This window comes from Pan paniscus, chromosome 11 (genome assembly GCF_029289425.2).
Source record: "Pan paniscus chromosome 11, NHGRI_mPanPan1-v2.0_pri, whole genome shotgun sequence".
Taxonomy (NCBI): Eukaryota; Metazoa; Chordata; class Mammalia; order Primates; family Hominidae; genus Pan; species Pan paniscus.
Genome location: NC_073260.2, coordinates 39,639,364 through 39,652,804, shown reverse-complemented (window position 1 = coordinate 39,652,804; position 13,441 = coordinate 39,639,364). Strand labels below are relative to the sequence as shown.

General features: G+C 43.6%; 1 protein-coding gene and 1 long non-coding RNA gene across 3 annotated transcripts in view; one reads left to right on the top strand and one right to left on the bottom strand.

The window, feature by feature from the left end:
* Positions 1-10,479, bottom strand: part of LOC100986345 (uncharacterized) — a 447,106-nt gene extending 436,627 nt beyond the window's left edge. For both annotated transcript variants that reach the window (XR_010109022.1, XR_008626667.2), the window contains exon 1: positions 10,398-10,479. This is a non-coding gene — a long non-coding RNA (uncharacterized LOC100986345). The remainder of the gene's footprint in view (positions 1-10,397) is intronic.
* A 1,977-nt stretch (positions 10,480-12,456) lies between these two features.
* NR4A3 (nuclear receptor subfamily 4 group A member 3) overlaps positions 12,457-13,441 on the top strand; it is a 43,154-nt gene continuing 42,169 nt past the window's right edge. Inside the window, exon 1 of the mRNA XM_034967874.3 lies at positions 12,457-12,995. The gene's annotated coding sequence lies outside the window, so the exon portion shown is untranslated. The remainder of the gene's footprint in view (positions 12,996-13,441) is intronic.

Below are 13,441 nucleotides of genomic sequence, written 5' to 3'. Positions count from 1 at the left end.
CATATACCTGTAGTCCCAGCTACCTGAAGCCGGTAGGATCGCTTGAGCCGGGAGGTCAAGGATGCAATGAGCCATGGTCTTGCCACTGCTCTCCAGCCTGAACAACAGATCAAGACTTTGTCTCAAAGAAAAACAAACAAACAAAAACTTTCTTGGTCAATCCACTGTAAAAAAAAAAAAAAAAAAAAAAACAATAACTTTAATGTAACATCTTAGAAGCAAGAGTAGTAACTCATTTGTCTCTCACAGCAACTACAGTGGATACAGCCACCTAGAACCCAACCTTGAGAAAGACTTAAAGCTGAGTCTGGATCTAGTGAGAAATAGTGCCATGACTGATTAGTGAGTCTATCATGACTCAGGTTCAGGCACAACACATAGCACATATTTGCCAACCCTGTTTTAGAGAAAATCTCCTAATTTCCCTCCACTGATAATGGAGTTCTCTGCTGCAATGCCTCTTTATTCTTATTTTAATGGAGACCCAATATAATCCCTCCCATCTCTTCACTCTCCCTATCTAATTTGCATACATATACATATAACATATATCAAGCATGAACTCCAAAAAAATTTTTATATATAACCAGAGAGTTCCACAGGAATTCTGGAACCAGGCCTCTTTAGTAACCATAGAAAGGCTTGGCAGAATGGTTTCATTTACAAAGTGTCTCACTTAAAGCAGGCAGGGGGGCCTTGAGAGCCCAGGCTGGATGCAGGCCTAGGCAGGATTGAGGGACAGAAGGGAAAAGAGAAAGGCAATCTATTCCCAGCTAAAGGTAGCCTGGCCCACAGTTGCACAAAGGAACCAAAATCTGATTCTGAACAAAAGTGACTAACCAATAACTGGAGAATGCTTAAATAAATTATGGCAAATTACAAACTATAGGTAGAGTTTATGTGTATAAAATGCACTTACAAGGATAGGGAAGGACAACAGTGGTTATTCCTGGGTGAATTAATTTATAGCTTTTTTCTTTTTTCCTTCTAGTCTTTATCTACATTTTTCTGAATGTTCTGTACTGCATATGCACAGCCTTTTTTATGAGGGGAAAAGAAAAATAATACAGGAAACATGTTTTTATCTTATCACTGGGTGTTTTGTTTGTTCCAATTAACCTCTTATTGTCTTTTAGTTAAGATTACTCTTGTCCAACTATTCTCCTATTACTGGGTAGCTAGGTTGCTTTAACTTTTTGAAATCACAAGCAATCAAATGCTGCCATAGCTGAAAGTCAACTTGAACTGTAAAAGAAAAATACTGGAAAAGTCCCTAGAAAATGGACCAAAAGTATCTAATCATTTTACACTGAAATTACCACTACTCAAAAACTATTAACAGGATATTCATTGTGACCAACTCATTGTTTTGACGAAATCATTGTTTCAATTAATAGCTGATTACAACAAATCAGTTAACCAACTTGCTTTCAGCTAAATTGTACTTGACCACATTGCTTTTGGCCAAAATAACTTTTAAGTCAAATTGGTACTGGACAAAGAGGGTACTACCAGCATCAGGGGGCAAGTCTGAAGGCAGAGATAAGAAACAGGATCAAAAGGTAAGCCTCAATAATAAAGAACAGGCAAGATGGCCTGGACAAGTTTAGAAAGGAAATATGGCCTAGGGCAATGGTTCAAAGTGGAAGGAAGTCTTTTATCAGGTAGCTATAAAACTAGCCCACATAGCTTAGAGAATGCTAGTAAGGAAAGGTATCAAATAAATTCAGTTTCATCTGCCTGCTTGGACACTCTCACCTAGAAGAACAAAGCTAGGGTTTTCCCTAGGTTCCACAGATGAAACAACATCTGCTTGGGGTTCAAACTGAGAAGGAATGTTTCCAAAATCATTTATCCACAGCCTCACTTTCCAAGTAAATGAGGTTCTTGAGCTGGCCATTGCATCATGGGGAATCAACACCACCTTGTTGGCATTTTATGGTTCCCATCTCAAATTACAGAAGGTAATATCCCATGCTGTCAGACAAAGCAGAGGTAGCAGATGAGAGTAATTTGCATGGAGGGAAGCAACCCAAATTGGACTGCCTCTAGAGTAAAGGACCCAGGTAGTACACCTTTACCTTCTGGAATAACTGATCACCATGACTAGAGAGAGCCCGAAGACATCTCCAGTTTGAACAGTCTTCTAAGGAACCTGATTACAGTTAGGATTTCTTTTTAACCAGTTATTGCTCAATGAAAAATCCTGGAGAGCTTCTGAGTACCCCGTATTCATTCCAACATTAACTGGCTGCCAGGCTGCGTGCGGTGTTGCTGAGGAAAGCAGGGAGGCAGCAGGGAGAAAGACATCTCTGCCACTGAAGAAGGTGTTCTACAGGAAGGAAAGCAGAGAATTGTATTCATATTCAGTCACAGCAGAGTAGGTGTGAAAAAAAAAAGGAGATGAATCAGTCTTGTTTTGAGTAAGAAGCAAAACAGCGTAGAGGTAGACTATTCACAAATGGTGTTGAGACAACTGCGTAGCCATTTGGAAAAAAATAAAGTTGGACCTACCTCTCATACCATACACCAGGAAAAATGGATCAAAAATTTAAATGCAAAATAGAAACCATGAAAGTAGTAAAAGCCAACGTGAGGGAATTCTTTCATAACCTTGGAGTAGTATAGATTTTTCTAACTATGACTAAATCTAGAAGTCATAAAAGACTGACAAATTCAAGTACATTTTTAAAAAAATCTACATAGCAAAAACATCATAAGCAAAGTTGAAAGACAAATGACAAACTACGGGGAAATACGCTGCAACTCATATAACAAAGGGCAAATCTCCATATTATAAACAGCAACTACAAAGTGATTTTTAAACCACCCCCACCTCCCAAAATAGGCAAAGGATATAAGACACACTTCACCAAAAGGAAATATAAATGGCTCTTAAGCATATGAAAAAGATGTTCTAACTTACTCATGAGAGAAAGAAATTAAAGTTACACTAAGATAACATTTTCACCGACCAGACTGGAAAAAAACCTAAGGTTAAATAACACATTGTTGGCAAGAATATGAGTAATCAGGCACTTGCCTATATTTTTAGTGGAGTGTAAACTGTACAACCTCTATGGAGAGTAATTTGGTAGTACCTATCAAACTACTATGATATATATACCCTTTGGCCCAGTAATTCAATTTCTAGGAATTTACCCTACAAATGTATTTGCACAAGTATAAAATAATCTATATAACAAAAGTATTTATTGTAGCATTACTTGTAATTTGTATCCCTCAATTGCTAGGAATTTATCCTACAAATATATTTGCACAAGTATAATCTATATAACAAAAGTATTTATTGTAGCATTACTTGAAACAGCAAAAAGATTGAAAACTTCCTAAATGTCCATCAATATGGGGCTGGCTAAATAATGATATATTCACACAATGACATGAAGAGATCTCCAAGATACATTATAAATGAAATATATCTCAGATATATCTCAGATATTTTTCCACTGTTATGGACAGAACTCCAAGACACACTATTAAGTGAAAAAGGCAGAACAATACGTGTAAGCTTCCATGTGTATAAAAAAGGAAAGGGAAACAGAATTTATATTTGTAGTGTCTTGGAAATGCATTAAAAAACTCTGGAAGGATCTCGGCACTTTGGGAGACTGAGGCAGGCAGACTGCTAGAAGTCAGGAGTTTCAGACCACCCTGGCCAACATGGTAAAACCCCGTCTCTACTAAAAACACAAAAATTAGCCGAATCTGGTGGCTTGCACCTGTAGTCCCAGCTCCCAGCTACTCGGGAGGCTGAGGCGGGAGAATCTCTTGAACCCAGGAGGCAGAGGTTGCAGTAAGCTAAGATCGCACCACTGCACTCCAGCCTGAGCAACAGAGAGAGACTCTGTCTCAAAAAAAAAAAAAAAAAGAACAACAACAACAACTCTGGAAGGAGGGTCATTTAGTAGGGGACCGGAGTGGAAAGTAAACTTCTCATTTCTAAATGCTTTGTCATTTGAATCATGTAAATGTATTATCTTTTCAAAAATTAAATCTTAACATGTTTAAATATGTTAAGTAGATATAAGTTGAGTTCCTAGTTAACACCCTACATGTAAGCCTCTCAGTCTATGGGTGATAGATATTAGACAAGTAACTATGCACTCGGAGGCCTTGAATAGTAACATCTAGAACTGGAAAGCAAAGTGAAGATTACAGTTGGAAATCAATTAGAGTTGAGGAACTCACTGATGAATAGGTTATATATGCCGCCCAGGCAGAGACAGTGAAGAAAAGAGAAAAGAACACAATCTTGTGAAACTATCGCAGCAAAAGTGGCATATCAAAATAGAGAGATAAGCCAGAGATTAATTCCTGGGGGTACCTGGGGTCAAAAAGTAAGGCATAACAATTCCTCAGGACACCTGAATCGGTTCTCAGTTCAAATGCAGATGTCCCAGAGTGCTATAACTCAGGGGTACCTCCCTCAATCTGGGCAACCAGAAGTGTCTGTAGACTCGGTGCAATGGTGGAAGAGGGTAGTGCAGGTGCAGCAGCACAGTGATGTACGCTCCTCTCTTATGCCTTCTCTGTTCCTCTCTTATGCCTAATGAGTGAAACTATCCCAGAAAAGTTCTAAGGCCGTGAGGCTGGTTAAGATAAAGAAAATAGAATATTTTGGATAAAGCTTCCTGCAAACTGCTTTCATTCAATCATCAAATGTTTACGGAGCACCACTCTTCCTCTTAATACCTACTCTTAGCATGCCAAGAACTGCTAAGTACTCAATAAGTTCATCCCAAAGAAGATTCATCCCAAATACATAGATCCAAGATAACTGAAACAAAAAGACATTTTTAAAGACATTGAGACAACAGAAGCTGTTCTCAAAAAAATTTTTTAACTATGGAAAAGTCAATTTGACAACTATGAAAGACTACGGTAACTGGATCTCAAATTTTGTCCGGTTTATGCTATTGTTTTAAAAAATGAAACCGGTAATTTAACATGCAAATTTCCAGAATTTAGAAAAAGTTACGTAGTTTATTTCAATTTTACTAAACTTAAGTAGCAGAAATCTTTAAAATATGGCTTTCTATTCTCCTCACCACAATTGATAAAACAGGAAAACATAACTGGAAAAGGGAACTAATTCAGAACAGATGTCAGGAAAGAATTTTTCCAGTAGTGAACTATAAACATGCAGAATAAATACTGGAAAATGTATTATGGTAAAAAAATCAGAATCAGTTACTAATTGCATGATCTAAAGAGGAAACCAGATACCTAAATATGTAGAATAGGCATTTAAAAAATGGATAAACCATGTTTTCACTATCTAAACCTAACTAAAATGATACCTCAACCTGTAATCTGTTAAAATTCAGATACTTCCCAATGCCTACAAAGTGAGCTCTTATTTATCTATAAAGGTCTATCCATCCACAAACCTAACAAGTTTGCAAATACAGCCTACTGTATTCATCCTGGTTGTTTCGCCATTTTTTTTTCAACTTAACACCTACTTGGTACTTTCCTTGTGATCTGCCTTCTCACTATTTCACTATTTATTTACACTCCGAAGGGAGATGTAGACTTGCAACCCCACCATCATCAAGCCTTTTCTAGGAAGAAGCAGAAAAAGGACAGTTCTGCCTCCACTGCTACACTTAAGAAATGGTTTGTGCTTTGCATGCAGTGAGGATCAGAAAGGAACTGAAGAGGAGCAAACAACAGAATCCATTCCAATGAAAGTTTGCTAATTTGTATGAAGTCAATTTGTGACTCATCCATATTCAAATGAAGGCACAAAAACAAATTCCAAAGCTAAATATAAAATGACTTTTGGACTATCCAGGTTTCTGCTCGTTTCTACTTCATGGACAGAAGGCTGTGATGCTGGCAGCATTAACTCTCTCAGGCCACCAAGATCCCACTCAGTGGCTATAGTTCATTACCATGCAGGCCAAAGCAGTTTAATATAACATTACTACTAAAAGCACATGTATTGTATACAAGACAGTTTGTAAGTCTCCTGGCCATAGCAATCACTTTAGGAGACTAGGGCACAGCTGACTCATGATTCACAATATTTAATGTGTCTAAAAAAGCATTCAACTTTAGAACTTGAAATTTCCTTAAAGATCATAAAGTGAGCCCAACACTATCATTTTACAAATAATATTTAGGCCCCCCAAAAAGATGAACTTACCCAAGGCTGGGCACCTTCATGGCAGCAAAGCCAGACCCAGGCCTCTGAGAAGCAGTCTAGTGCTTTTTGTGATATATAGCATCTCACTGTTGGAGAATATGCTGAAGGAACTGAACTTGTATGTGAGGCAATCTTTTTGGTTTTTTTCAGAGTGGAAATGATGGGAAAGGGTTATGCAGTTATATTTGGAAAGAGGTATTTACTTCATCCATCAACTCTAGTTAAAAGGCAGATCTTGTTTCATAGGCATAAATAATATCCTGAATTGGTTTATCACACATGAGTAATAACTTTTCTCCCCCAGATTACTGAGGTCTTCCAGAGTTTACCAATGATTGAGGAAAACATGACTAAGAAATAAACTATCTTTTTAACCAGACTGCAAGCCTGTCCTGACTCTTATTATTTCTAATGGATGAAAAGACATTATTTAATGAGATTTTAAAGTATTATTGGCACTTATACTATTAAGTAATCTTTCCATCTCAGGTTTCTACTTTTTCTAAAATTTTCTACAATTAGAAAGTCTTTCCTGATCTACTATGTTACTTTCTCCTTGTTAAAGTAAACTTTAATATTCAGTCATTGATATTAATATTCAATCATATTGAGCTTCTATCTAAAAATTCTAAAAAATCGTAATCCAAAATTGTTTTGCTCATTTTACTTCTGCATATAGTAGCATGCAAACCTATTTCAATATATTTTGGAAAAGATGAGATTCAAGAATTTTCATATTTAATTGGTTATACAAAAATGTCATGGTTCTCAATTTTCCAAACCTTAAAAACTTTTTTCTAAAAGAAGTTGATATTAACATTTCCTAGCCTACAGCATCTAGTTCATAAGTGAGAGAAAGCAGCATAAGAGAAAGTACAAATAGAGGGGAAAGAGGTTAGAATTAGAGTCAAACCAAAAGTCTATCAGGAAAAAAAAATCATAGCAAATCTTCCTACGCAGATACAATAGATAAAGACAAACTGCCATTTTCTTGTTATCACCACGCAGCTGTCTGGGCTTGTGGCAGGCACCTTGAGAAAGTATGTTCTATCTGGAGTATCAGGTTGAAGTAAAGAAAGCAACCAATAAATAAACTTATACATGCCCACTCGTGCCAAAAACACCCTATTCCAGCCAGGCATGGTGGCACATGCCTGTAATCCCAGCACTTTGGGAGGCAGAGGCGGGCAGATCACTTGAGGTCAGGAGTTGGAGACCAGCCTGGCCAACATGGTGAAAACCCCATCTCTACTAAAAATGCAAAAATTAGCCAGGTGCGGTGGCAGGCACCTGTAATCCCAGCTACTCCAGAGGCTGAGGCAGGAGAATCACTTGAACCCGGGAGGTGGAGGATGCAGGGAGCAAAGATCGTCCCACTGTACTTCCACCTGGGTGAAAGAGCAAGACTCCATCTCAAAAAAAAAAAAACACTAATCCATATAATTTGTTACTTATAATATGGCTATTCTCTCTATTCATATCCAAATTAAAGGAGGCAATATTTTATGGACATTTACTGTCCATATCGAACATTCTTAGGTGCCACAGGGATTTCAAAGATGTGTGGGGTATGCTTTTGAAGCTTACAGTTTGACAAGGGAATAGACCATGGACACAAGAGCACAAAAAGAAGGCAGAAAAATAAGAACTTTGTGAAAGACTCTGTGAAAGACTTTGTAAAGTACATCTGAGTTCACTTCTTGGGCTAGTTTTAGAGGAAGAGTAAATTTCAATTAGTGGAGAAGAAGAGGAAGGAGGGGATGCCATAAAAAGGAAAACTATCAACAAATGTGGGAGGTTGAAAGGAAGTTTGAAGAACAGTGAGAACACCAGTTTGACTAGGACAGGAAAATTCTGTGGAAATAAAAGAGGCTCTAGGTTTGATTTTGGAGAAAATATCCAGCTGCTGAAGACTTTTGAGGCCAGAAGTTATATAACAAAATCTAAATTTTAGGAAGACTAATCTGGCAATGATGGAACTGATAACGAATGGCAAGCATGTAGGTCAGATAGAAACTTACTATAATGATTGCAGGTTACTGAGCCAGGTACATCTCGTGTATAAATCAATGTCAGCTGAAGTTACTAAATTTTATATATGTACCTTAAATATAGTATAGAACTTCTACATTGATTCCACAAAACTTGAACTTAAAATTTTTTACTTTTCTTTCCTGTTTTCACCCTAGGTAACAATTCTGGCTTAGAATTTTTATTTCACCATTCCTCACCCAATATTTGCATTAATAAGAAATCATCATCTCTATATATTAGTAAAAGCAATAAGATTATACGTCATTACTTCATCAGAAGAGCATTTAAAGCAATTTAAAACAATTGCTTTATATCACACATAAGTTTCCCCCAAATTTCATATTTTATTTTCTAAGAGAAATAGTTCTTTCTTGCAGGCAGATTAGGCCTACAAATCCAAAACAAAATGAAAGGTAACTATCCAGTGAATCCGTAATGGTTAATTTATATACTTCTTTAACAGGCTGGCTGCTATAAGCATCATGAAAGCAGAAACTTAACTTCGTGTATGTAAACTAGTGACATATAAATGTCTCTCTTCTGTTATAGAAAAAGGACTGAGCCAAGAAAGTTTTCAACGTTTCACAGATTAAGGTAGTCTTATTTGATTTCCTAAAAGAAGAGATAAAAAAGTTAATAAAATCTTAAAAAGGAAATTGAGATTACTGAAATAGTCACATTACATGTGCCTTACAGAATATTATGCCTGGTTTCTAATAAATGCGACTTTTGAAAAGGTATAGAGCAGTAGATACTAATTCTAAAAAAAAAAAAAGACTCGAGAAAAACGAATTCTGTTTGGGTCACCTAAAGAACAGCATACGTTTAGGGACATAGGATTAAGCAGAGGATGGTGTCTCCGTCTACGAGAGAGCTGTTGTCTCTGCTTCCATGAATTTCCATTTGAGTTTCAAAAGGCTGCCACTCAGTGACCTCTCCAGCAGTCAGTCCCCCTTCCTACCCCGAGAAGCACTGAGCCACGAACAGTTGATTGGCTCAGGGAGGTCAGACAACAGCCCTCAGTCTAACAGAGCAGTGCAGGAACAGATATTGGCCACTTGATAGGAAGAAAAGGATGTAAAGGAGTAAGGATGTAAAGGAAGGAACGGATGTAAAGGAGTAAGGCTGTAAAAAACAGAAAAGGATGTAAAGGAAGGTGGAGGGGAGAAGGGAGGATGATGCACAGAAGTAACCAAGATAGAGGTCCAGAAGACACACCCACTCAAAGAGAGGAAACTTTGCTTGGAGGTTCTCAGCCAGGGAGAAGAGTTTTTTTGTTTTGTTTTGTTTTAAATTTAGGTAAACAAGGATACTGGTTTGAAACGGTCACTGGAGCCCAACTCATATGAACAATTTAGCAGCTTTATAACAACCCTGAGTGGGCAAGGACCTTTCATACATATTAACATTTAGAAAATGTAGTTTATTGAATAAATTCATTGAAAGATGTCATGTTTCCTAAAAACTGTACCTAATTTTAGGGTTCCTGCTTACAGTGATTCCAGTTCTACATGAGAGTTTTAATTGAAGGAGGATTAGGGGGGTGAGGGAGGTGCAGAACACAAATGAAATTTTTACAGCATGGAAATAAAAGTATTTTTAAATCTTCTTGGGGGTGAAGAGTTAGGCAAGAAGTAATACGTGGAAACTGTCAAGTGCTTCTCTACACATCCACCCACCAGATACCATCGCAGCCGGCTGGGGGAGTCTCCCTCTTCTTGCCTGACAGCTTCACTTTCTTTGAGATCTGGAGCTGGTGATCACACTGGCCCGTCATGGTATTTTCAGTTAACAAAGCAGTTACTCAACGGGGGAAAAAGCCACAAAGGAGCAGAGCAGCTGCTGCTGCACCCGTGATGCAAGTGCAGGATGAGCCCCGGGCCGCCACCGCCGCCTCGGCTCCTCCGTGACGTCCGGGAAGGGTATCCCCGGCACTCAGGAAGTGGTGGCCGCGGGCAGCTCCGCCCCCACGCGACTCGGGGCTGGCCGAGCTGCCGGGTGGTAGGACCGCCGGGCCTTCCGCAGGGCGGGCGGGGATCACCGTCTCCCCACCTCCGTGCGCACACACATGCACGGGCCTCGCGCCCAGCTGTCGCCCGCGCCTCGCCCTGCTCACTTCTCACAGCCCGCGCCGGACGAAGAGAGCCGCCAGCGCCCCCCCTCTCTCCCACGGCTCGCGCCCACTCACCCCGACCCCCGGCGCCGAGCCCGGCCCCGCGTCGCCGGTCACCAGACCTGGTCGAACCGAGTCCAAGATGGCGACTCCGCCCCCGCCCCCTCCGCACTCCCGGCGGGGTCAGGGCGCCCCCTCACGCGGCGGGCTCGCGCCCGAGACCCGTCTAAAAATAGCCAGGCCCGACTATATTTGGTTCGGCCGGATCCTGGCGCGGCCGCGCGCTCCCCGCCCCGCCCCGCCCCGCGCGCCCTGCCCCGCCCCGCGCGGCGTTGAATGGAGAAGGGGCGGGGGTGACCGAGGGGAACCTACTCCGCTATCTGCGGCGCGCGCCGGCGGCGGGTCCCGGCCAACCGCCGAATTTAGTAACATCGCCTGCGTCAATCACGCGCCTCGCGTGCGTCAGCGCCGCGCGGCTCCAGGTCCTGCTCCCCCCCTTCAAGCCTTTGAATGGATACAATGTAGCAGCGCCCTCCTTCCTTCCGAGGCTGGATTGGAACCCGCCGCAGTGCAGAGACTCGGTTGCTCTCGGCTGGGTCAACTTTCGGGGCATCCTCCCACGATCCTCTCCGCACCACCGTGTCTGAATTGGAAGTGGAGGCGAAGAAAGATATACATGCCATATTTACCTATATGTAGTTTGTTTTCAAGTTTCTGGTCCTAGCTCGAACCTTCTTCGATTCTGAAATGTGTGCTGTCTACAAAGGAATCTTGTATCTCCCCTCGGCGCAGCGCCCCCCGCCCCCGCCACACACACACAAATTGGGACAGGTCAAACATATAAAACCGTATTTGTGATTCAAGCGGACCACATGGGGACCACTCTATCTGCATTGTTTCACTCAAATATTTTCTCCTGTCCAAAAATTCATTTCTGAAAGAGACTGCGTTCACTCAGCAGCAACCTTTGGGACTAGGGGTCTTTAACTCTGATAAATTTTGTTTTCATCAAGAAATTTACACTTAAATTTATCATTTCCAGGAAGAAATTGCTCTCCTTCATACAGTCACCCAGGCTTTCGGCACACCATTTCATGACAAATGTGTCCCAGGAGACCAAAGCAAATCCCCTAGCGAGGGACTGACTAATAAATCCTGTTGATTGATTTCGAAATGTTTAATTTGGGAGATGTGGGCGGAGGGCATCTACAACCATCAAAAAGTGAAAGTGCTAGTTGAGAGTTCCATTTCTGACCCGGTGCTGGGGAGGAGGAATGATTTGCAATAGTCAGACCCGCTCAGCTGTTCAACACGTGTGTGTTTGTTTTACACACAGAGTAGTTTCTGCTGCAGCGCGCGTGTGCATGATGGATGTGCACTTCGCTGGGTTATAACGTGTCCAGTTAAGAAACCCACGCCGTACGTGTAAAGAAATCAAACCTTATCCCCGGAACCATCTGCATCCCTGTGTGAAACACGCACCCAGTAAATGATGCGGGGAGGGGGGATTAGCCTGGGCGCAGAGGACCGGAGCAACGTAAACAGCTTTAGAACCTCTGCAAGAGGAAAGTGCAGCTGCACCTCAGGGCGTCTTCGGGCTGGTGCCAGACGCCTTCTGCACCGGCTGCCAGGTCACTGGAGCTGGTCAGAAGCTGGCTGGCGGAGCCTTCCCTTTTGGAAGAGCTGTCCTCTCCCTTACCCCCCTCCCCCTGGCTCCGTGCCTCGGGGCAGCCTCGGAGGCGCGCCAGCAGCACTCCTCCAACTCTACTCCACCCGAGCCTGACAGCTGGGCGGTCCCGCCTGACCCGTGGGCAGGCCGCTGCACCCTCCCGCAGACGCACGCCCTGGCGAGCGGTTCCGCTGCAAAAGGGATGGCACCGTGAGTCCGAGAAGCCCCCAGGCCGGGGCCGGCCGTGCGGCGGAGTTTCCATTGTGCGGCCGTGCGACTGGCCGAGGAACGCGCGCGCGCGCGCGCACACGAACACACACACCCTCCCTCGCACACGCGGAACCGGCTGGGCCAGGGGAGGGAGGAGGAGGGTGACGTAGCGTCCCATGGCGTCACATTGACGTCTCGCATTCCAGGCACTCTATGGAGAGGCCGCTAGGGCTCCTGTGGCATAAATGACGTGCCGAGAGAGCGAGCGAACGCGCAGCCGGGAGAGCGGAGTCTCCTGCCTCCCGCCCCCCACCCCTCCAGCTCCTGCTCCTCCTCCGCTCCCCATACACAGACGCGCTCACACCCGCTCCCTCACTCGCACACACAGACACAAGCGCGCACACAGGCTCCGCACACACACTTCGCTCTCCCGCGCGCTCACACCCCTCTTGCCCTGAGCCCTTGCCGGTGCAGCGCGGCACCGCAGCTGGACGCCCCTCCCGGGCTCACTTTGCAACGCTGACGGTGCCGGCAGTGGCCGTGGAGGTGGGAACAGCGGCGGCATCCTCCCCCCTGGTCACAGCCCAAGCCAGGACGCCCGCGGAACCTCTCGGCTGTGCTCTCCCATGAGTCGGGATCGCAGCATCCCCCACCAGCCGCTCACCGCCTCCGGGAGCCGCTGGGCTTGTACACCGCAGCCCTTCCGGGACAGCAGCTGTGACTCCCCCCCAGTGCAGATTTCGGGACAGCTCTCTAGAAACTCGCTCTAAAGACGGAACCGCCACAGCACTCAAGTACGTATGAGATTCGCCCAGTTAATAAGGGGACTTGCTAAAAAAGTTGGCTTGCTGGGAAGCGTCGCTCCTGAAATTGACAACTTTGAGTGTGGGGTTCCCTCCCCTGACCTTGCCGCCCGGCTCCGGCTTTGCTAGCCCAGCGGCCCGTAGGTTCTGATCTGAAACTTTTCCCCTGTAGTGGGCCCGCGGGGATCTCTGGAGCTCGTGGGATTCCTCCCCCAACTCGAAGAGGCGAAAAGCCTCTAACAAAGAGGAGGACCGGGATTTGTGCTATAGCGGCTCCAGCGATGTAATTCAGGGTATTTCGGCTCTAGTTGTCATGGTAATGATGCTCTCGGCGGCGGCGGCGGCGGCAGCGGCAGCGGCAGGGAGTTGCAGCTCCGGTGATGAACGGCAGTAATTTTCCTGCCTTTTAAGTAGGATTGAAAATAGGAGCTCTGGTG